This window comes from Rattus norvegicus, chromosome 1 (assembly GCF_036323735.1).
Source record: "Rattus norvegicus strain BN/NHsdMcwi chromosome 1, GRCr8, whole genome shotgun sequence".
Taxonomy (NCBI): Eukaryota; Metazoa; Chordata; class Mammalia; order Rodentia; family Muridae; genus Rattus; species Rattus norvegicus.
The window spans coordinates 124648985-124674958 of record NC_086019.1 but is presented as its reverse complement, the minus strand read 5'-3'; the positions used below and the strand labels follow the sequence as shown (position 1 = coordinate 124674958).

The 25974-nt window shown below is 38.0% G+C and overlaps 1 long non-coding RNA gene and 1 other non-coding gene across 2 annotated transcripts; one reads left to right on the top strand and one right to left on the bottom strand.

The window, feature by feature from the left end:
• Window positions 1–157: 157 nt before the first annotated feature.
• LOC134483510 (uncharacterized) lies at window positions 158–17465 on the bottom strand. The gene is made up of 2 exons (XR_010060340.1): window positions 17151–17465; window positions 158–11483 (listed from the first exon to the last, which is right to left on the bottom strand). It is a non-coding gene; the product is annotated as an uncharacterized LOC134483510 (long non-coding RNA).
• A 2365-nt stretch (window positions 17466–19830) lies between these two features.
• Mir344a-2 (microRNA 344a-2) lies at window positions 19831–19937 on the top strand. Its single transcript, NR_037352.1, has one exon. It is a non-coding gene; the product is annotated as a microRNA 344a-2 (primary transcript).
• The last annotated feature ends 6037 nt before the right edge of the window (window positions 19938–25974 follow it).

Below are 25974 nucleotides of genomic sequence, written 5' to 3'. Positions count from 1 at the left end.
AGGCCACACAAGGAGGATGGCCTTGTCTATCATCAATGATAGAAGAGCTTGGTTCTGGGAAAATGACAGGGTGAGGAGGCAGGAGGGAGTGGGTGGGTAAAGGAGCACCTTCACAGAAGCAGGGTGAGGGAGACGGGATAGGGGGGTTTACAGAGGGAGGGGAAAAGAGGAAATGGGATAACATTTGAAATGTAAATAAAGATAATTCCCAATAAACAAAAAGTAAAAAGAAAAAAAATGAATAGGAGACCCTACTTATACCAATAATAATGACCAAACCGTGGTATCCTAAATCCTCAAATCTACACATATATCATTGAGGAACACAGTAACCTAAAGAAAAACAAAAGATGTCTTATAAGTCAAAGCTGAAACAGAGAGAGGAGGAATATATGTGTCAGTGAACCAGCTATTAGTAAAATTATGTTTGATAACCTAGGTAAATTGTGCCATTAGCATAATTTGAAGCAAGAACTTAATAAGAACTAGAATCAGACAGAATGTCTACATTGGCATCAAGATTTATTGTCTTTGTTGAGATTTTTCATGATTTAGTATGTTTGTAAAGTAGGAAATAACTTTATAGAAGTAATTTATTAAATCTAGCATGTAATTTGTATTTGTAAAGTAGGAATGTAACCTGGAGAAAATAAGAGAAAGGAAAGGAAAGTAAGAGTTTTCCATGGTATAACAGCTTACAAAGGTAGCAAGATCTTCATGGAACCAAAGTTCTAGAAATAAAGAAAGAGAGAGAGGGGGAAGAAGAAAAAATTAAAGAGAAGAGGGAAACCATATTCTATACTAGTGCTATTTGCAGAGTCTTTGAAAACTGACGATATTTTCTTAGAAGGCATCTATGATAAAGCAATATAGATAAAGGTAATTCTCTCTTTATAAAATGATATTTCTCTGAAATATGTTGTCATATTTCAACATGAATTGCTTATTGATAGTGGATACCTTCATCATCAACAAAAGTTCACAGTTTGCATAGTAGTTCCTTTGTAGAAAACAGGTGGAATTTCACCAGGGAGAGTCATAAAACCATCACTATGGTATCTAATAAGTAGAGAAATTAGTAGTAGCTCTGAGAAAAATTTGGGTTGAAAGATCCATTGAATGAAATGTAAGAATTTTGCAAGGTCACTATGTGCATAACAATCACATATTATTTCCTCAAAAATGAGAAGACAAACTCTAATGATATATTCCATAATGGAAGGACAGGTATGGACTTAGTACAGATATAGATGGGGTAGGAATCAGGCTGACACAATTGGTTATATAGTGTCTGTAGCCAGAAATAGAAACCCTATGGTACAGGTATACATTTCAATTTGACCCTGCCTTTTATAATATTCTGAATTCTTAAAAAGTTGATGAATTGTACATTGTGTATCATGACCAGATCTCATCAAAATATTAACACAAGATCATATTTTCATGATGAGATAGCACCTCTTGTCTAATACATGCAAGGCCAACACTCCTACATGAAACTATGCATGTAACCCCAATTAGTAATGGTAATACCCTCCAAATTACTCCCTTCATGCATCAAGTTCACTTGTATTTTATTAACCAATTATGTTTATTTATTTAAAAATATATTATTCTAATGAAAATAAATTACTAACCTGCTATTGAGATTGATTAATCAACAATAATATGATCACAAAGTATATTAATATATTTTATTAATAAAATTGCATTATATTAACATAGTGAAAACATAGCATAAGTAAATCAATGCATATGACTTGTGTCTGCCAAAACCTTCTAGGTCTTTCTTTTTGTTATACATTGTCTTAGGGTTTTACTGCTCTGAACATACACCAAGACCAAAGAAATTCTTATAAAGGACAACATACATTTGGGGATAGCTTGGAGGTTTAGAGGTTCAGTCCATTGTCAAGGTGAGAGCATAGCAGCATCTAGTCAGGCATGGTGCAGGCAAAGGAAGGATGAAGGTGTTAAGCCCACATCCAGAGTGACAAATCTACTCCAAGGCCACATCTCCTAATAGTACTTCTCCCTATGTGGTTCCTATTAGCTTTGTTTATCATGATTTAGTGTGCTTTGTTTTCTTCGTGTCCCCCAGGCCCATGGCTCTGAAACCATGTTTTGCTTCCTCAATGGTAGGGGTCCTTGATCTTAGAGGCAAAGGGCTTGATGATGACACCTCATTGAGGTCTGAGAATTTCAGGTTTCTCACTCTGTGCTTAATAATATCTGGCTGCTTGTTTCTATATTCCTTTCCATCTACTGAAGTGTCTCTGATGAAGGTAAAAGAAGGGACTTATCATTTCTTGTTCTAAGGATTATAGCTTGGCTGTCATTGACATAAAGCTAAAAACCATATATTCAAGAGTGGTATAGATCAATCTTGTGTTAAATGGCTTTCTATCTTCCTGAGTCACTCCTGCAGAATTTTGTTGTGTTTGGATTTTTATTGGTTATTTTATTTATTTATATTTTCATTGAATATGTTAAGTATTTACATTTCAATGTTATCCCCTTTCCCAGTTTCACCTCCAGAATACCCCTAAACCATTCCCCCTTCCCACTGCTTCTGTGAATGTACTCCACCTCCCACCCATATCTTCTTATATCACTGCCATAGCATTCTTCTACACTAGGGCATCGAGCCTTCACAGAACCAAGGGCCTCTCCTCCTATTGATGCTAGACAATGTCATTCTCTGCTGCATATGTGGCTGGAGCTATGGGTCTTGCCTTGTGTACATTTTGGTTGGTGGTTTAGATCACAGGAGCTCTGGGTGGGAGGTCTGGTTAGTTGATATTGTTTTTCTTCCTATGGGGTTGCAAACCCCTTCAGCTCCTTAAGTCCTTTTTCCTAATTCCTCCATTGGGGTCCCTTTGCTTGGTCCAATGGTTGCCAGTGAGAATATACTTCTGTATTTGTCAGGCTCTGGCAGAGCATCTCAGGAGACACTTATAACAGGAATCTTTTCAGCAGGCATCTCTTGACATTCACAATAGTGTCTGGATCTGTTGTCTGTATATGGTATTGGATCCCAGGTGGCCTTTCCTCCAGGCTCTGTCCCACAGTTTGCCCCCATATTCCCTTTAGACAGGAGGCATTGTGAGTTAAAATATTCTAGATAAGTAGGTGATCCCATGTCCCAAACAGGGACCTTGGCCAGCCTCTAGATATGGTTTCTAGAGGTTCTCCCTCTCTTTTGTTGGGCATTTCAGCTAATCTCATCCCCTTTGGGTCCTGGAAGCCACTTGCTTTCCTAGCATCTGGGACTTGCTGGTGGCTAGCCCTAGTTACCCTTCTCCTGTTGCTATAAAAATCTGTTCAAGTTGGGGATTTAGCTCAGTGGTAGAGCGCTTGCCTAGGAAGTGCAGGGCCCTGGGTTCAGTCCCCAGCTCTGAAAAAAAGAACCAAAAAAAATAAAAAAAATCTGTTCAAATTCCTGATCATCTATATATTATCCTTGCCTCCTCCCATACCAGATCCTGCCTCATTTCCCCCCTCCCCCTCTTCTCTCCCTCCCAAGTTCCTACTACCATATATTTCCCTTGAGTATTTTGTTCCCCTTTCAAAGAAGGACTGAAGCATCCAAATTTTGGTTTTCCTTCTTCTTGAGCTTCATCTTGTTTGTGAATTGTATCTTGGGTATTCAGATTTGGGGCTAATATCCACTTATCAGGGAATGCATGCCATGTGTATTCTTTTGCGATTGGGTTACCTCACTCAGGATAATATTATCTAGTTGGTGGTATTTCAAGGTGATACAACTACTCTGGAAATCATTCTGGTGGTTCCTCAGAAAATTGGACATAGTACTACCTGCAGACCCAACTATACCACTCTTGGGCATATACCCAAAAGATGCCCCAACATATAACAAAGACACGTGATCCACTATGTTCATAGCAGCCTTATTTATAATAGCCAGAAGCTGGAAAGAACCCAGATGACCTTAAAAAGGAGAATGGATACAGACAAAAAGATACATTTTTATAACTACTATTTCCTATTTACTATTTTAGTATGACTCAGTTATTAAAATCAATGACATCATGAAACTCTTAGGCAAAAGAAGGGAAATAGAAAATATCGTCCTGAGTGAGGTAACTCAGAATTTTCACAGTGGATCTATGAGGTTGCATTGCCATAAGCAATGCTTGAGAATTCCTCTTATTCTATATCATTTTCAGTATTAGCTCTCTCTTTTTTGTTGTTCAAAACCATTCTTACTGGTATAAGATGAAATAGTAATTGATTTTTCATCTTCATTTCCCTGATGGCTAAGTTTGTTGAATATTTCTTTAAGTGTCTGTAAGCTTTTGATATTCCTGTTTTGAGAACAGTGAGTTTACATCTGTGCCCCCTTTTTGGTCAGGTCTCTGGATTTGATTCTTTTCTGTAATATAGATGAATGTTCACTATGTAATGGGGGTGGTGGGAAAGGTATGTATGAAAATGTGCTTTCAAAGAAAAGCAGTCTGAAAAAAGAGTGCTTAGCAAATTGCTGATCTTGAAACAGGTATCTTAAACACACTGGGAAGTCTTTTCACCATCCCCAGTTTACTTGTTGCCAGTAACAATGACTTGTATGGTCTGATAAAACTGTTAGATTTATGAAAAGAACATTCAGTCTTTTCCTCACAAAGAAATAAAGTCCCATTAAAAGAAATTGTGAGAAAATCTAAATTTCTCTAGGGCCACTGATTTTTAAATAAAAACATATGCTCATATTTTACTTATTGTAGTGGGAATATATTGTTTATTATGTGGAAGCATCATCTGTCAATTAAAAAGCATGTGTCCTATAGCTTAGGGAGGAAATAGAAAGTGAGACATCTGGGAGATGAAAAATAATCTGGAATAGAGTAAGTCACAGGAAGACCTACCCATGGAGATATGATGATATTAACTTGATTATATGGGAATAAGTATGTTACTAAGGGCAAGTCTGTATTCCAATCTGAGGGAATATAGATGTGTGCTAAGGAATAAAACGGCTTTTTTCACTAAATAACACAATCTCCCTGTTCACAGTGCAATCAAATATCCTGTACAAAGAAAGGTTGCCTACATACATGAAACAATGGGTTTTCCCTGAAACTCTATAATAGTCAGCATAAGAGGAAAATAAGTTTCCTTTCTCTAAAGTAAACGTAACTGTTTCCCCAGTTTAATGAGTCTAACTCTAAAATGGCTAAAACTTCAAAGTCCCTGCTAATTTGCAACATTTTCAGACCCAGGTGCTAGGTAAGTAGCTGCATGTAACAACTAAAAGCAAACAGGCTATGGTAGCTTTGGTGTAAAATTGGACAAGTAAGTGTCCCAGTGGGTCTTACAACTTACTCTTCTTGCCTAACAAGACTGATTAGGCTACCACCTTTAAAATCTGTATGAGATGGAATTTTATCCATGATGCTTTTGTTTCTGCTGTATCATGCACATGGAATTTAATGTTTTCTTTTCCTTTCTACTTGCGTGTATAGAAGTAAGCTGAGCTCTCTATTATATAAATAATATAGGTACATATGGTAAATTATTGACTCATCCCTTACTTTCTTGCTTACATCTTATGAATTAGAGAAAACGATATCAAAGGTTAAACTTACTTCAGGTGATTTTTGGATTGCTGGGTATATATACCGTCCTGGACTTATTAAGAATTATTTAAGTGTACTAGAATTTGATAAAAGAAGCTTTTTCAGAGGATCTACTACAAGCAACCGATGGGTGGTTCTTGGGTAGATGAACTCCGTCGTTCACTGCCAGGAGTACAAGAAGAACAACTTTACCACTGGATATCTGAAAGCAGCCTTCTCTGTGCTGAATACTTGGGGTAGTTCCCCTTCTAAATTTTTGCTGCCCTTTTTATAAGAGATGTGTAGTATCTAGCTTCATTCCTGTCCTCTTCTTCACACAACTTTTCTATCTGAGGTGATTTCACACCTTAGCATAGTAAAACATAATAAGGAAGGGAGGCGCAATTCTTTCAAAACTGAACAGAGTCAGATAGCTGTGACCTACCGTTCCTATGAAACTCTACCATGTTAATTTAAAGGCACGTGAACGGCATGGAAGTAGATTCTATTGTCTGCTCCCACACTCAGTGAAAAGATGTAGGCCCGCTTACTCCTCAAGTCTTTCAAACGGCTCTCTGGGGAGCAGACAGGAATGTGATGAACACCAAGTTCAAACCTGTGACGGAGCCTTTACCCAGGCTCTTAGCTTTGTCTGATTATTGAGTTGTTTCTCTGCGATTTCTGCAAGCTTCTGTCTTACACAGAACTAAGATGTTAAGCCTTACAACTGATGCTTGGAGAGTTGAGCTGTGCAAGCTTGTTTAAAAACTACCTTGATGACTATTTCCATTCACATATAGAAAAATAATCATTATAAGAGATCCTTCCCTGTCTATTCAGCCTCTCCACCTCAAATCTCATGCCAAAATTTTCACTAAAAGTGCATTGGCTCCTTAGGGTATAATGCCAGGGAAAACTAGTTAGAGAATGATATATATCAATGAGAAATCCATCCTCCTTGCTTGAAAAGTACTTTCTTCTACTATACTTTGCAAATAAGGCTAAGAACCCCAGTTGCTCCTAAGAGCAAATGTAAGTAGTATTGTGCATTTTTTTCACCCTTGGTACACTAGGAAAATATTAGACATTATTTACAATTCTCATTAAAGGATAGGATTTTAGTAGCATGTGAGGTAGATTGGACCTAATGAAAAACTAAGTATGAGTTTGAATAAGAATAGATACTCTTCTTGAGGTATAAAATAAGAGGGACACCTGAGGCATGGTTGAGGGAATAGAGTTTGTAGAGAACTTCTGCATGCTTATTTCTTCCCATTCAGTTTGGTGGGTTTAGTGGTTATAGCATGGCTAGTATATTGCTATGGTAATGAGTAAATAATGGGAGGCCACTCTCCTAGATAATTCCTCTAGTGTAATTCACAGGGCAGCAATCTTTATTCATGTGCTATATAGTAGATATTATGATTCATGGGTAACTGTTTGCCCTCTGCTTTGAGAATAAAATGATATTGAAAAAGTATTGTGTAGAGAAAGAAGCATCTGGCCTCCTGCTATGTGTACTAAGTAAGCAACCTGTGCCTGGGTAAGCTCACATCCCTGGTGAAAGAGACTGCTGGCATAAGTTATAAATTGTGGAACAAGGAATATTCAACTGAAATCTTTAGTATTTGAACAGATATGTTGAGGAATAGGATAAAAGAGGTGTAATGTAGATATTTGATGATTTTTTTTAATCTCCTGGTAAAAAAACTATAAGAGATTTCATATTAGATCAATAATAAAGAGGGCACTTTTGTTCCCCCAATATGGATTCCATTGAAAAGTCATGCATCAATGATTAAGAGAGAGACATAGAAAAGTAGATAACTTACATCCACTGTGACACATAGAACTGGAAAATCAGAGTCTCCATGCCTATAGTAGCTTTAATTTTGTTCAGATTCCAGAAACAGTTATAATCAATGATATTAAAACACTTAATTTGCTAGAAAGTAAACACTTTAATAAAACAAAGACTCTTTTACACATTTTCTCCTTTGTCTGTTGGAAACTTGTAAAAGAATGCCTAGTTTGAAAGCTGTGGAAGCATGTAAACTGAGCTGTATAAACATATTTCATTATATAACTTGACGCAATTGGAGACAAATGTTGTATACATTGAGGAAATTCAAGAGGAATATATTCCTGATGAACTGTTTCATATCATCCATTAGAGAAACTTAGGCATGACATTGGTGCTTGGAGGTCACAGGCTAGAAAACAAAAGACATGGGACAGACACACTTGAAAGAACTAGATTGAGAAAAAACGGTGTATGATACCTAGATCACTGATATTAATATTACATTCTACAGTGGAAAATTATTAAAGAAATTGATTCAGCCATAACTTTATGCTTTATTTAGACTTTTCATTGTATTTTATATTATAAATAAATAATAGATTATGACCAGCAAGTAAAGAGTGAACATAAGGTAGAAAATCAATGTGGCAATGATAAATGAACGAAAGCCAAATTTTCTTCTAATGATATTGCAGGAGGCTCTACGGATCAAAAATATATTCAGGAAATTTTATCCATGATAAAGAAAGGCTAAGGAATAAAACTCTAACCATTGGGTGAACAACTATTCATTGCTATTTGTTTACCAATAGCCAATTTTGTCAACATGACCAACTCATTAATATATACCTTCCAAATTATTTTATACTGCACATCCATGAGACTGTGGGCTCAAGGTTTGTTTGTGTAATGTCTATATAAAGACATATAAGTCTTTCATTTGAAGAGGTCCATCCATAGTACTTGAGGGGTATTTAATTGGTGGAGAAAATAGTAGTACTTCCAAGGGATATCTGGGTATAACAAACCATGGCATGATGTATTGCATTGTAAAGACACAGTCTACCTTAGAATAACAATCATTCTGCAACCCTAGTAATATAAACTATATAGACCTTGCCAGATGTAGGCAGAAGTGAATGGTCCCTATGATGTAAAGCTGGTATAAGGAGTAGAAGGACAATAGGATCCAGGTATAATAATTCACTCTTAGGTGGGAAAATGGAAAGCTACACTGAAGAGCTCTACAGGAGAGAAGTATAATGGCTCAGGGATGATGAATATACTTTTTTGATTTTTCTTATAACTAACCAAGTTAGTGCATTATATTCATTGTATTTTAATCAACATTGATGTAGGGAAGAGACTGTCGATGCTTATAGATCAAATCTACTCATCCTCTAGTAGATCTGTCTTATAAATGATGATAGGAGCTTATTATCTATAAATTTTCTGACATTTCCTCAGTACACCTAACAGTGTACTTTCAAAATGCCTCAAGTACATCATATTGACAATCACAGTGTTAATTATATGATGGTGGCTCAGGGATTTGCCTATTTGCTTTGCCCATCCTCTATATAAGGTTTTTCAGTTTACTACATAGATAGCATAATTCTAATCTTTGTGTGGTTTGCATACTTGGAGAATCTTCTAAGAGATATCAATATGTACTTGAACAATACATGGTTAATAAATTTGTTCGCAAAACAAGCAATGTTTAGGGAGTATTATAGAATCCTTGGGAGCTTTTTCATTGAGTAGGCATAAGTGATACTTACTAAGTCATTAGGAGAGTTTATAATAAACTTTAAAAGGACAACAAGGACAAAAACAGATGATTGTGGAGGCCTTAACATTGTCATTTGTTAATTCATAGTGAAGAGAGGGTTACTTCCCTAGTAGTATTTGTCCAGAGGCCCATTGTCCTGTTCCATTTGTTAGCTCCTTTCTAGGATTCAGTAAAACGGTCTTATTGTTGAGTTTGATTGCTTTTGGTGTGGGACTTGGATAAATAAACTCAGACTAACCTGATATAATCCCTCTATGTGGGCTATCTCCTGTAGTCCCTGAATGCATCTTTAATAGGGAGAATTAAGTTGTAAATTTCTAGTTCATGTGGATCTTCTAGGTTTAATAGTAAAATAGCAGTCAAGAGAAGTTACATAGTGCAATATTTACATGAAATAAGTCCAGCGACAGGCTCAAAGTGGGATCTAGCTTAAGGGGAGGACCCAAGGCCTGATACTACATCTGAGGCTATTAAGTAATCACACAAAGGTCCTATCATGACTGCCCTCTGAAAGCGTCAGATATAGATATTTTCACCCAACAAATGGACAGAAGCTAATGACCCTGTGGTTGAATTGGCGAAAAGCTGGAAGAAGCTAAGGAATAGAAAAACCCTGTAGGAGGACCCACAGTCTCCTCTAACTTGGAACCCCAAGATCTCTCAGATGCTGGGCCTCAACCCAGCAGCAAACACAAGTCAGTATGAGGCCTCCAACACATATACAGCAGAGCACTATTGGGTGTGGACTCAGTCAGAGAAGATGCCTCTAACCCTCAAGAGACTGGAAGACCCAGGGAGTGAGGGGGTCTGGTGGGAGGTGGGGTGTGGGGTGTGGGGTGTGGAGACATCCTCATGGAGACAGGGAAAGGAGGTATGGGATGTAGAACAGTGAGAGGGTGGTCTGGGAGGGGTATAAATCTGGAGTGTTAAAACAAAAGATTAAAAAGAAAGAATCAAAATTACTATTGGAATTGCCTTCACACTGTTTAGATAACTGAAGGACTTCAGCTTTTAGGACCTCTCTGCAACATTGTTTTTGGTCTTTTGGGTAATATAGCTGCATTTGTGTCAGAACACTCATAGTTCTGCATTGACCCTATTAATTGGCTCACCATTTTTGGATCTTTTTAATATTTGACCTGTCTTCTACATACTATGTGGTCCAAATAAACTGTTCATTGTTTCTTGAATTAAAAGTACACAGAAAGAAAGAACTCCAGACCTAGTTGATAAATCTTTTTTTATGTTGTTTAAGGCTTAAAATTTATCTTAAGATGGTGATGCTGTATTACTATTCTATTTCACAGAAAAAAATTAAAATTGAGTGTACCAAGAACAAATTGAACATAGTGCAACAATAAAAATGTACATTTTAACTACAAGATAATCAAAGATAACAGTTGTTTGTATTTTAATACACAGTAGATTGTACTAGGCTTATCAAGAAAATCTGTGAATAGCAACATTCTAGACACAAATGGTCACGTACTCTTAAGAAGTCCTTACCTAGGGCTTGGGGATTTAGCTCAGTGGTAGAGCACTTGCCTAGCAAGCGGAAGGCCCTGGGTTCGGTCCCCAGCTCCGAAAAATAAAAAAAAGAAGTCCTTACCTATAAAAAACAAGGGGGTCAAATTAACACAAGGTTTTTTATTAATTATTTATTCTTCTCTCATATATAACATTAGTTATCATGTTTTCCCTCCCCTTTCTCCTTCCATTCCCCCACCCTATCTTATCTCCCCTCCAAGATTTAGTTCTCCTACATTTCTCTTCAGAAAAGGTTAGATCTTTCAGAGATATCAACCAATCATAGAATATTAATTTCCCAAAGAAGAGACATCTTCTCTCTTATTAATGCTAGTTGTGATATCCCAGTATGAAGAATAATAGAAAGAGTCAGAAACAGCTCCGGCTCCCACAGTTATTACTCCCACAGGAATACCAAGAGTAAGCTATATAACTATAACATATATATATATATATATATATGTATATATATACATATAAAGAGAAAGAGAGAGAGAGAGCGAGAGAGAGAGAGAGAGAGAGAGAGAGAGAGAGAGAGAGAGAGAAACTAAGTCAGATATATGCAGCCTTACAGCCTTTGTGATTGTTAGTTCAGTCTCTGTGCGTCCATATGAGTCCAGGTTAATTGCTTCTTTGGATTTCCTTTGGTGTTCTTGACTCCTCTTGTCTCTACAATCTTTTCTTTCACTCTTCCTCAGAATTCCCCATACTCCAGCTAATGTCTGGCTTCTTCAATCAGTTGCTAGATGATTCCTCTCTGATGATGATTATGGTAGGCTCCAATCTACAAGTATATCATTCTGAATTATTTTATTGATATTTTGGGGCAATTGTGTTGTCTCTATCCTTGGACTTTGGGCTATACAGCATCTGGTTTCTGTCCCTCCATGCATTGTCAGGGGTAGTCCCTTTCTCATGATAATGGCCTCGAGTTGACCTTGTCATTTGTTGAACACTGCTATAAATTGTGTTTTACATTTATTTCAGAACATCTTGTCAGCATGATGTTCACAAGATATGTGGCTGGAATGGTGCTCCAATATTTCCACTCAAAGCCTCAACTAGTTAGAGAAAATGGCTGGTTCAGATACCTTATCCTCATTACTGGAAGTTAGAGTTAACCTTGTAGATTCTTGGTAGTTTCCATTGCAGATTCTACCTTATCACCAATATGTTCCCCAATCTCAGTGGTCTCTGTTTTCTATCTCTCCATCCTCCTACACCTTATCATTCCAACATAAAATTTTTGAGAAATCCAGTGGAATGAAATCTTCTAAGAGAAAATGTTTTTTAGGACACAGAGGGGTTATATATGAGATAAAGCAGTAAATATCCTATAACCTCTAGGAACATTTGTCTGAATTGTCATCTGGGAGTAAATAGAGGAATTGGGAAAAGACATTGAAGGATGTTTATGTTTTATGGTATAAATGCCTGTATCTACATGGCTGAGGGAAAGAAAGAAAGGAAGGAAGAAAGGAAGGAAGAAAGGAGGTGGTCAATATTAATGGAGCTTTAAGTCCCTTTGCAATGGTTCTGCTGGCTATCATCAACACACTTCAGGAATGCACCAGGCATATTGATAAAGTCATATGCTATAGACATTGATTTGTTAATACCAAACTTTCCTTGTTCTCTTCTTCCAAGCATGACCCCTACAGCATTAGAGCAGCAAAGGCCTATTGGGAAGAATCCATAGCAGTTTTTAACTGTAGAATACTGGCTAGTCTACAAAGAGCCCTTCATTAAGGACTGCACAAAATTAAACACTGCAGCTTTACTTATTATAGATGGTGTTTATGTGGAAGAATTTCAGGTCCAAAAGGTATATGATTGAATGTAGCAATTATATCCATTGCTCCAATTCCTTCCATTGTAGGATCTTGTCCAAAACATTTGGTTGCGGAGGACTGGGGAGATCAATGCCCAGATTCCATCTGGTACCATAGTGGCAGGTATTGTAGCAGCTGGAACATGTGTTGACATAAGATAAAGGGGAAATGTGCCCTATTATTTATGCCTATGGGACCTTCCTTAGCTATTTGACCCATCTGTATTTCTTTTTCTCTAGCATCAGGGAAGGTGTTTTTGAATTCTTTCAGCTAATACCACAATATTTCTTATTGTTGTCACCACGGATTTTTTTTTCATCTCCTATACTCATGCACAGTAAGCCAGGGTATACAAATCTGAGCAGCTGCTCTTACTCCTTGTGAAATTGCTGGCAATTTTATTGTTGTTTCTGATATTTGTTTGTTTTGATGTTTGTTTTCTTAAAATAGTCTCATATACCAATGATAAAATCTGCATAAAAGTAAACAGAAAATTCAAATACTACACAACCTGACTGAAACAACAAATAGAAAAAAAACTAGTGATTTATTAACTACATATTTTCCTGGATTTTGCCAAGAATTGTGGAGTTCTTCCAGTGCAACTCACTAACACAACATCTAGTTTAATGGCACTTTTAGTAATTTTTACCTCCAAAGCCATCACTTTTATTGAACTGAAAGGGTTCTTTTATTCTTAACTTCTAACATTTCATCATCTGTATACTTACTATTGTTCACAGTGTTATCCTCCCCATTTATTCTGTTCTCTGCTTTGCCTCTTCAGTTTTCCACACACATCCTCATACATCTCTGTAGTTGGTACACTTTCTTTCCTTTTAAACCTATTGCCCTTATGTCCCTATTTGCTCCCTTTCCAAGTCAATAATCTAAGTACTTTCAAATAGAGCGTGGCAACCTAGGGGTTATTGCAAAGGGTTTTCAAGAAAGTCAGAAGCCATCCTCTGGTTTCAAGTTGATTTCCTTCTGAAATTTCATGCAAAATGGATGGAGATGACAATTTTATCATTTTGGCTGACGTGGAAATACCTCTCATGTTTCACTATTTATTGTGCGAACCGAATCATTTTATTTTATTTTTCTTTATTTTTCTTCTATACAATGCATCCAGACTGAAGCCTTCCCATTCTCCCCATACCCACTCCCCCTCCAAGTCCACTCTGCCTCAGATCTATGGTTCCTCCATTTCCCTTCAGAAAAGAGTAGGCCTTCCAGTGATAGTAATTGAACCCTAAATAACAATATGTATTAAAACTAGGCATAGACCCTCATATTTGGAATGTTGTGAAGCCTGGAAGTGACAAACCAGATGGAGGAATAGTGTCAGAAACACCAACAATCCCACTGGTAGAAGTCCAACAAAAACACCAAGCTAAGCAGCCACAACCCGTATGTAGATTACCTGGTGCAGAGTCATGCAGGCTCCATGGTTGTTGTTTCAGTCTCCCTGAGCCCCTATGAGGACTGCCTAGTTGATTCTGTGGGCTATGTTCTCCTGTTTACTCTATCCTTTAGATTTCCACACCATCCACTTCTGCAGAGTTCCTTAAGCTCCATCTAATGTTCGGCCCTGGGTCCATGTGGCTGCTTTGATCCACTGCTGGAGGAAGCATCTCTGATAATAAACGTGGTTGGGCACTGTTCTGTTAATATGACAGAATAGCATTAGCAATTCCTGTTTTTCTATAGCTAACGTTTTTGGAAGTCTCTCTTTATAATCTAACTGGAGCATGGGCTCCAATACCTAAGCGGAAGAAATGTGCTTAGCAAGAAGTAGCCTTCATCTGATTTCCCATGTATCTGACAAGGCTTCTGCATGTTCCCCTCCATGATATCATGGGGACAATTACCTGCAAAAAGATGGCTGCCTTGATTTCCTAAAACTGTTCAGATCAATAGTCAAGCCTTCATTCTGACTGTTATCCTGCTGTCCATTTATAGATGTTAGTGAGGATGGTTACTGCTGACTTTGATTTCGCTGATGCCACTGATGAAAATACTTTCTCTGTGGTTTACCCATTTGATCTTTATATTTAGAATCTTCCAATCTTCACTCTGATTTCTCAGGAAGTCTTCAATTATTACAGTCTTATGGTTCTTCTGCTTCATACTCTCATGAGATATGTCCACAGAGACAAAAACCTGACATTCACTTCTTTGTTGTTTGAGTCACCATGTCTTTCTTGTTTGAGTTACCATGTGGAGTATCATTTGTATAGAAATCCATGTAGTCATTTATTTTGTGTGAATTGAATGAATGATAAACTTTCTTTAGAGTTTAACAGGATTTTATTTTATTTTTAAATATATGAACAATATATTTTCATATATTTCATTACCCAACAGACAAAAATAACATTGGTACAAAAATGAAGATGTATAAGAAATACACCTCTGTTTTGGTCTTTAATATAGAAAACTGATACGATGAAGATAAAATTCTCATTAGAATTTTTCTCTGAAGCCATTTATTTTTTTGAGTAATTTGCTTCTCTACCTAAATGGCCGATAGTTCTATTGTAAATAAATTGTGGATTTCTGAAAAAGCTGCTTTCCCTCCATTTGGATAATAACATTTGTTATAATTTTCTATGTGTTTTGCAACAAATTAACTTTTTAATTTAATGTCACAAGAGTGTTTGTGACTCTTGTAACCAATGCCTGTTTTTAAAAATTTCTCCTCTTTGTTTCAACTATATATTGGGAAGAAGTTTATTTTTTATTCTTTTTTAAATTTTTATTTTAATTTTATTTATGTGAGTGCTTTGCTTTAATGGATATTTTAATATCTATTTTGGGCCTTTTAGTGGACAGAAAAGGTTGTAGGATCCCTTGCCCTGAAGGCATCCACATTTCAAATTTCTATATAGGTGCTCAGAATCAAAATATTGTATTATTAAAAATTAACCTGTATTGTTGACCATTAATACTTCTGCCCTTCTTCAAATATTAATAATATTTAAAATTTACCTTATATTAAATTATTTTACATTATATATAATTGTTCAATACTTACTCACATACTCTATAATACATGCAGTTGAGCAGAAGGATATGAGTTCACACCCCCTCATTTTACATATAAATATTGTCTGTCATAATCAGTATGAAACACATAATCTTTAAACACTGCTAAACTTTGAGATAAATAAAGGGCTCTGTCTCCAAATATTAGTTGGTACTTGGATGAGGATTCTATATGAAATTGACCTCCTGTACTACAATGCCTTTGTACACAGGTTACACACATGCACTCCTGAACAAGTACATATACATCTGCATTCTTACATATGAAATGTAACAGGTTTCCCTTATTTTAAATAATTGGCTGCTATGTATGTTTGAATTAATTATTAATATTGCACCATTTCTTTCTGCTAACAATCCAAGTACTTTAAATATTCTGGTTTGAAATATTAATTGCTTAGGCATAATATTGTCAGAACTAAAATCTAGATTTACAGTAGAGAAAGACAAATAAGTCTCTGCTTTATGAATAAAGTTAGTAGAGGAAATTAAACTGATTTCTCCTCTCAATAATTCAGAAATTTACATAGATGATCAATGCCCAAAAAATGCAACTCTGGTTGAAGAAACACATGCACACATGCACAATTGCGAACACACACACACACACACACACACACACACACACACACACACACCACACCACTTCTTTTATCAATTGCTGAAAGAGATTTAACCCATTCCTTAAATGGGGAGATTTTACTTGATGGCATTATCCTTCTATCTGGGACAGTGTCTTTCCAAATATATGATGACTCCATTTTAATTCCTTTCACATATGTAAGCTTCTTTAGTTTATTTGATAAAGTGATAGATGAGCTCTACATTTGTGTTCTTTCTATGCTTCCTTCTTCTATATCTTCCCTCAGCCATTTTCTTATTTATGTCCACATATATGTATATAACTAATCACTGTTGTGTATATTAGGAGTCTAACACATGTATCTGTGTTTAGGCTAACTTCTTAGTATCAAATACCCTATCATGGTGATTATACAAGGAGAATCCTGATTCTGCCTTGCTGATCATCAGGTAATTCCCTGATGGTTTTCAATGGAGTATGGGACATGTGGGATTTACCCACTTGAATTATCATGTTAACTTGTGGTTGTATTATGCTAATCTTTAGGTATGCTTGATATATAGGATTTACAGTTTCTCTATTCTGCATAGAAAACATTTTCCTTACAGAAAAAGTCCTGTTACTCTGAATCTTATATTTGTTCTGCTATACTTCTTGAAAGTTACCTGAATCTTGCCTCAATGGCATTTTCTTCTTGTTTTTGTTTTTAAGAGTGTTCAATAGGGGTTGAACACACCATTACCAGTTATTTTTGCATTTTGGTCATTTGCAGATTTCTCTATTGGTCTCTGTCTGTGGCAAAATGAAGATTACTGCTGAGGGTAAGATGTAAACTTGTCTTTGGGTATAAGGATAGATATGGAGAACAGAGTTAGAAATGATACTGTTTCAGGAAATTGGCATGTAGGATTATTGTGGTCCTGCATCTGCTCCACCACAGGGCTCAACCACTCACAAACTAGGACTCAGGAAGCTTGGCTACGCTTACCTCATGCCACCACTTGGTGGTAATGGCCTGTGGAAAGCTGTGGGACACCATTCCAGGGGTGGGGAAGCATTGTCTGTTTGGGCAGCGCTGGGCTTGAGCTTGGTAGCTGCTGCTGCTGCTGCTGCTGCTGCTGCTGCTGCTGCTGCTGCTGCTGCTGCTGCTGCTGCTGCTGCTGCTGCTGGGAGCACAGAAAGACTAGACTATTTAGGTGAAGTCCTTCTCTGTGGCTCCCCATAGAGGGTCCTAATGAAAAGAGACAGTCCGTGGTTTTTAAGTGTTTATTGCCATAGTGGAAAGTAGATGAGTAAAACTGTACCCCACTTCTCAGAGTGGGCATAAATACCACCTTTAAATACCTTTTGCATGGAGTAGTTTCTGGGAAGGAAAGGTGATTGGCTAAGCCTTCAGGCCTTTATAATGGAGATCTGTCTTGAGCCTATATGACCCGTGGTGTGGTCATGTCCTTTACCTGTGGAGGGGCTTGGGGTGTTGCCTTTATGTGACTGATGGCTACAAATCTATGGAGGACTGCAACTAGTGACTGGCCTGGTTTCCTGGGAGTTAGGGGAAGTGCCAACCATCTCTTCAGTATCACCAGGGTCTCAAACCTTCTCAATCGGGAACCAGGGTACCTTTTACAGTCCCACACAGGTAGATCCATATCTAGAGTACTGGTGGCTGGTTAGATTTACAGTATTAGTTATAAATTCAAACATTAATCACTGTATAATTCTGAAATTCTCAGCAAAGATACCATAAGCAGCCTAAGCATTGCTTTATTGATACCAAGCCATGAACAACATAATAATTTGTTTTGTTTAAATCAAATAATAATTTGATTTGGGAAAGAATATAGTTTGAAAAGGGTGGAAGGGTGGAGTTTTTAAATATTATAACTGAAGACTATACTTTCAGGGATCATTTCTATAGTTCGTTAAATATTATAACTGTAATGTTTATATTTATATAACACATCGATGAGTAATAGAAACAATACAAATCTGAATGACCTAGGGACTGCTTCTAAGGCTTAACACCCCTAAGGAATTATTAAGTGAAACTTATTGGAAAGCATAAGGGACAGTGTTGAGAAATTTGATTAGCATGTGAGATGAAATCCAGCATAGGAGAATCCTCTATGTTTCTCCTCTTCCAGTATACATGTGGAATCCTGGAGGAAATTCACATGGGTAACAATTTAGGTATATTTAGAAAAGCTAAACTTAATATGGGTACAATACAGAAGACATCAAAGCAAGAGAGGAAAAATAGTAGATGGTTTTACAGAATAACCAGCAGAGTGGTTTTGAATTAATATATATGAGAGAATATATGTTATATTCTCATAAATACATGAGAAAGAACAAGAGAGATTATAATATCTAACTGCACAGCCAGGTAGATGGCTCAGCCAATAGCATGCTTGCTTGATATGTGAGCACCTGTAATTTGCTCCTAGAATAAGATATTAAACACTATTCACATTGGCATTAGCATGCAATTCAAGGATAAGAAGGAGGGTAGTTATAGAAAAATCTTTGAGTTTTACTGCCCATGCTATGTTCTTTGGCAAATCCATTTTGAAAAGTCCATTTGTAATCTACATCTTTATCATATTTGATGTATATTTAAGCACAGCAGCCCCCATGACTTACCCAGATTTGCAATTGCATATACATTTTGAATTATATCAAGCCAGCCAAAGTCTTAGTAGGGCTAAAGACTCAGAGTTTCTCAGGTATGCTTACTGTGAGATGCTCCCATTTTCCACTAGATGGTCCCATACTCAAGTACATTCAGATGCCTTAAATGAATTAATTTATTATTAAAGAGAGAGAACATATATGTAATTTGAATTGAATAATGATTGTGGTCATTTGGAAAGAATCCTTATGTAGGGAATGGCAGGGAATTTTCCAGGTACACAATTTTATATATTAATATTAAACACAATCTTTGTGAATATCAATTGTACCTGGAAAGCAAAAAAATGATTTCTACTTGCTAGCATATATATATATATATATATATATATATATATATATATGCTTTTCTAAAGTAAATACCTCTTAAATTATTTTTATCATTATGACTCTGCAAGATTCTCTATGATTTGCCATATTTGAAACAGGGCTAGAAAAATCATTTCCTTTTACCATTCAAGCCGCTTTCTGTAGGGTACTTTAATAGACATAAGCATATTATACAGTGTTACGTTTCAAACATATTATCACAGCATTGGAGAATGTGAAACAGGCAGATCATAAAGAGTTAGCATCATGCTATACTTGGCATCACAGACTCACAATCAGAAAGATGCATACAGAAATGGAGGCTTTCATTTAAGTATTCAGGCTCTTTCCCCAAGCTGCTAGATATGTGATCAGCACTCTGACTCTGCTGTCTGGTCTTGTCTATTATTAATTGTAGAAAAAGATCTGTGTAAATTACATTTCTCTCCTGTCTTCCTCTTCCACTTTCCCTGCTTCTGCAGCAACACACAGGGGGGAGGGGGAGATAGATGAATCAGCAGCTCTGGTGCACATCACCAAGGTTACTGCAGGCTTTTGCGTTTCATGGCTAGGTTTGAGATCTCTCTCTTCATTGGTTCTTAATCCACTCTCCATTTGAATGTACGCACTCCTCCAATTAGAGGCAAGCAGAGGTAATAAAAATCTCTGCAGCCAGGGTTTTTACCAGTCAGGCTCCTGGCTAGATTCCAGGTACCAACTGGTACCTGATCTAGCCAAAGCCTGACTGTAAGCTGTAAAAACAAAGGAAGACTGCTCCTAAACCCTGTAAGTGTCAGAGCCAGTGAAAACCCAGCATATGCAGGGTTTTACTGATATCCCCCACACTCCTGCTGAGTCACAGGCTCCTGCTTTTTGTATAGAAGCTCCAGCTTCTGAAGCCACTGCTTTTGTTTCAATATCAGTCATCCATATCACAATCGTACAGTCTTGTATCCTCTTCATTGAATGTGTTGCAGTTTTGCATCAGTTTAGGACAGAGACCATAGATATGTGCTGTTCCTTGCACTTCCTTTAGGGATTCACTGTGTAGGGCTGCTCTTGCAGAGGTAGTTCCCACATAGCCAGATGATATTCTCTGAGAGCCTGGGCATTTATCATTTGTAGATTCTCTGTCACCTAAAACCCTTTGTGGTTTAAGTATAAAACTGCGACAATATTGTTTGTAAAACTCATCCTGCTGTCTTCAAGGGACAGACTTTTAACTTTTCAATCTGGTTTCTACAGCAATGTTTAAACTATTATTGCACTTCAGCAAATAAGAGTTCTGATTGATGTTTGTCCTTTCATGTCTGCCCATTTCTTTCTATGAAATAGGGCAGAGATTGAAATAGTTGGAAACCAATTTTCTTTGTATGGTTTCACGGTAGTATTCAACACTTCCACTGATGGAAATTTGCCCACCAGATATTCTTGATACACTTTTATAAGGATCTCTATTGACTGAACAGTATTTCCTTCTTAGCATTCTGTTTTTCATTAGTCAGTTTTGTGTGGTTGTTGCAGTCTTCATTTATAGCCACACAGAAAAAATATTTTATGAAATAAAGGCTGTTATTATTATAAGCTCTATAGTCCTTACATTTAAAATCTTCTGAGGGACAGGATGGGTTTTGTGTATCTGCATATAAACAGTGGCATTCATTTCCAAAGATGGAGTAGATAAGGTGTGTGTGTGTGTGTGTGTGTGTGTGTGTGTGTGTGTGTGAGTGTGTGTGTGTGTGTGTGAAAGATCAGAGAAAATTTAAGAAATACACTAATCAATGATTTGTTTTGCCTTTAAAATGTGAGTGAATGCTTTCAACTCTTATTCATAGTGCAAGTGGAGTGTGCGGAGGTCTACTTGGGAGCAGGGCCATTTTAAAAGAAGGAACCCCAGGATATTTGACAAAAAGCTTTTGAAGACATTACTTAATATATTCTGCGTTTTCAGCAAATGGTGCTGGTTCAACTGGAGGGCAACATGTAGAAGAATGCAGATCGATCCATCCTTATCACCCTGTACAAAGCTTAAGTCCAAGTGGATCAAGGACCTCCACATCAAACCAGACACACTCAAACTAATAGAAGAAAAACTAGGGAAGCATCTGGAACACATGGGCACTGGAAAAAATTTCCTGAACAAAACACCAATGGCTTATGCTCTAAGATCAAGAATTGACAAATGGGATCTCATAAAACTGCAAAGCTTCTGTAAGGCAAAGGACACTGTGGTTAGGACAAAACGGCAACCAACAGATTGGGAAAAGATCTTTACCAATCCTACAACAGATAGAGGCCTTATATCCAAAATATACAAAGAACTCAAGAAGTTAGACCGCAGGGAAACAAATAACCCTATTAAAAAATTGGGTTCAGCTCTAAGATCAAGAATCGACAAATGGGATCTCATAAAACTGCAAAGCTTCTGTAAGGCAAAGGACACTGTGGTTAGGACAAAACGGCAACCAACAGATTGGGAAAAGATCTTTACCAATCCTACAACAGATAGAGGCCTTATATCCAAAATATACAAAGAACTCAAGAAGTTAGACCGCAGGGAAACAAATAACCCTATTAAAAAATGGGGTTCAGAGCTAAACAAAGAATTCACAGCTGAGGAATGCCGAATGGCTGAGAAACACCTAAAGAAATGTTCAACATCTTTAGTCATAAGGGAAATGCAAATCAAAACAACCCTGAGATTTCACCTCACACCAGTGCGATTGGCTAAGATCAAAAACTCAGGTGACAGCAGATGCTGGCGAGGATGTGGAGAAAGAGGAACACTCCTCCATTGTTGGTGGGATTGCAGACTGGTAAAACCATTCTGGAAATCAGTCTGGAGGTTCCTCAGAAAATTGGACATTGAACTGCCTGAGGATCCAGCTATACCTCTCTTGGGCATATACCCAAAAGATGCCTCAACATATAAAAGAGACACGTGCTCCACTATGTTCATCGCAGCCTTATTTATAATAGCCAGAAAATGGAAAGAACCCAGATGCCCTTCAACAGAGGAATGGATACAGAAAATGTGGTACATCTACACAATGGAATACTACTCAGCTATCAAAAACAACGAGTTTATGAAATTCGTAGGCAAATGGTTGGAACTGGAAAATATCATCCTGAGTGAGCTAACCCAATCACAGAAAGACATACATGGTATGCACTCATTGATAAGTGGCTATTAGCCCAAATGCTTGAATTACTCTAGATCCCTAGAAAAAACGAAACTCAAGACGGATGATCAAAATGTGAATGCTTCACTCCTTCTTTAAATGAGGAAAAAGAATTCCCTTGGCAGGGAAGGGAGAGGCAAAGATTAAAACAGAGACTGAAGGAACACCCATTCAGAGCCTGCCCCACATGTGGCCCATACATATACAGCCACCCAATTAGACAAGATGGATAAAGCAAAGAAGTGCAGACTGACAGGAGCTGGATGTAGATCGCTCCTGAGAGACACAGCCAGAATACAGCAAATATAGAGGCGAATGCCAGCAGCAAACCACTGAACTGAGAATAGGTCCCCTATTGAAGGAATCAGAGAAAGAACTGGAAGAGCTTGAAGGGGCTCGAGACCCCAAAAGTACAACAATGCCAAGCAACCAGAGCTTCCAGGGACTAAGCCACTACCTAAAGACTATACATGGACTGACCCTGGACTCTGACCCCATAGGTAGCAATGAATATCCTAGTAAGAGCACCAGTGGAAGGGGAAGCCCTGGGTCCTGCTAAGATTGAACCCCCAGTGAACTAGTCTATGGGGGGAGGGCGGCAATGGGGGGAGGGTTGGAAGGGGAACACCCATAAGGAAGGGGAGGGGGGAGGGGGATGTTTGCCCGGAAACCGGGAAAGGGAATAACACTCGAAATATATATAAGAAATACTCAAGTTAATAAAAAAAAAAGTGAGGATAGAGGATAAGATAGAGGGATTGGGAGAAAGTGGGGGGAGAGAAAGCTAGAATTGGGGAGCATGGGAGCTGACCTAGTACAGTGGAAACTTCCTGGGATCTCTGAAGATGACCTAGAGAGGACTCACAGTAATGGAGCATATGAAGTCTTAACTGGCCATGTTTTGTGGCCAGACAAAGCTTCTAGTGGTAGGACTGGGTCCCTTGGGTTGAATTCTTGCCTGGGAGGTGGGTGGAATCCAATAGAAATCCCTACACAACCCAGGCTGATACTAGAACAGAAGGTGGCTCTCTAAAAACTGATACTGGGGCACCACTGTCAAGGACAATATCCACACAGCTCATTTAAACATAGAGGTGCCAGCATGGAGCCTTCATCTCCATTTTATAGCCTCTTTGACTCAAGAAAGAGAATTACAAAAAGAGAAACCTAGACACCAACCCAGCCATAAAACCCTCAACCTCTAATCTGTACTGCCCGAAAGATGTGTTGGGGCAATGGTGGTGCAGAAGTTTTGGGAGTGGCCAGGCAATGTCTAGTTTAACTTGAAGCCCACTCCATGAGAGGGAGCCAATGCCCTACACTTGCCCCCGGGCTGAACCCTTGGGGGGCCAAGTCAGCCGTTATGTTTCAGGAAGGTAGCTAGGAAACTTGCCCCCGGGCTGAACCCTTGCCACATTAGAATCCACCAATTATATCCCTGTAACCATACATCTGCTTCTGTATGCTTGCTTCTGCTCCCCAGAATCCTATAAAAAGCCCATCCTTGGTTCCGTGGGGCGTGCCAGTCCCCCGAGTGACTGAAGCGCCCGCAGGTGCCTGTGCCTGTGTATCCCGACAATAAACCAAATCCTCTTGCTGATTGCAAAAAAAAAAAAAAAAATTGGGTTCAGAGATAAACAAAGAATTCACAGCTGAGGAATGCCGAATGGCTGAGAAACACCTAAAGAAATGTTCAACATCTTTAGTCATAAGGGAAATGCAAATCAAAACAACCCTGAGATTTCACCTCACACCAGTGAGAATGGCTAAGATCAAAAACTCAGGTGACAGCAGATGCTGGCGAGGATGTGGAGAAAGAGGAACACTCCTCCATTGTTGGTGGGATTGCAGACTGGTAAAACCATTCTGGAAATCAGTCTGGAGGTTCCTCAGAAAATTGGACATTGAACTGCCTGAGGATCCAGCTATACCACTCTTGGGCATATACCCAAAAGATGCCTCAACATATAAAAGAGACACGTGCTCCACTATGTTCATCGCAGCCTTATTTATAATAGCCAGAAAATGGAAAGAACCCAGATGCCCTTCAGCAGAGGAATGGATACAGAAAATGTGGTACATCTACACAATGGAATATTACTCAGCTATCAAAAACAACGAGTTTATGAAATTCGTAGGCAAATGGTTGGAACTGGAAAATATCATCCTGAGTGAGCTAACCCAAACCGGGAAAGGGAATAACACTTGAAATGTATATAAGAAATACTCAAGTTAATAATATATATATATATATATATATATATATATATATATATATATATATATATATTCTGCGTTTTGATAGGTATCAGCTAAGTACAGGTGAATTGTGGGTTTTGTTTCTGTTTTGTTGTTTTGTCAGTGTGAAATCCCTAACACTTTTTAAAAATACATTTACTAGGAAAGGGAAGTTTTACTGGGTCAACCGCTAGGCAAGAGGATTTAAGCACTTCTTGGCCTCTGTGTACTCAGGTATTTTAGCCGACAATCTTCCAAGGCAACATTTCTAGAGTGAACATTGTCCCTAATATATCAGGTTCCTTTTCAGTATGGGGTATGTGGATTACCTGGAAGGATTTGTGAGTACACAGAATGCTGCTCTTGTTTACAGGGTAGGGGAAAACTGCCTCCCACCTGGGACAGTTTTCAGTTTGTGTTCTAAAGTTTAGGGTTTGGGGACCCCAAGATGATCATAGAAGCGACCTTTACACTTCCTGATTGACCTGGTCAGAACAGAAGGAATTTTTAATTTTTTTGTACTTTTTTAAACTGGAAATAGATCATTGATTCCTGTCTACAGGCTCTCTCTCCCCCTCTATATGTGTGTGTGTGTGTGTGTGTGTGTGTGTGTATGTGTGTCTGTGTCTGTGTCTGTGTATCTCTGTGTGTAGGTGTGTATGCTGTCACAGTGTTCTGAAATCTGGTCACCTTTTAGCACCATCCCTAAATAGATAATGAGTGTCCCTTGAGCAAAAACAGCGCCCAGTCCCTCCTCACAAGCATCCAAGGTTTTCCCAGATCAAAAAGTCCTGAACCACTTAGACAAAACACTAAAACTTCACCATGCTCCAAGGAACAGACTCACTCCCCTCCAGGTAACTGGACTTCCTCTCACATCACATTGCCTAACTGCAGGCACATTTCTTCCCAGAGGCCTCTGACCCAGTGGTCCCTGAAGAGGCCCTTCGAATTGAACTTTGGTGCTTTGAAAACAAGGCAAGGCACAGCACACATCAGGAAGCTGACCCATGATGCTTTGTGGGTCACCTCTGGATTTGGGGTAAGCTGTGACTAAATAGGTGGCTGGGTGTTTCCACCCTTGCCTAATAAAGATGTTCTGACCCCCTCTGTTCCTAAACTATAAACGTGTTGCCTTGACTGCTTCTCCAAGAATAATGCTATGTCCCTTATGTTAATTTACTGTGGAGATGGGCAAGAAAACAGACAAATAAACAAACAAAAGTCAAAAAATAAAATAAAATAAAATCTAATTGTGTGGTAAAGTGAGCATTGTGACCAGGGGAGTAGGCCAAAAACAAGAATGAATTTGAGAATTGTCCAAACCCCCAAAATCTCATCTCAAGACTGAAAGGAGTAAGGATTGTTCAATCCCTATTGTGGGTCTGCATG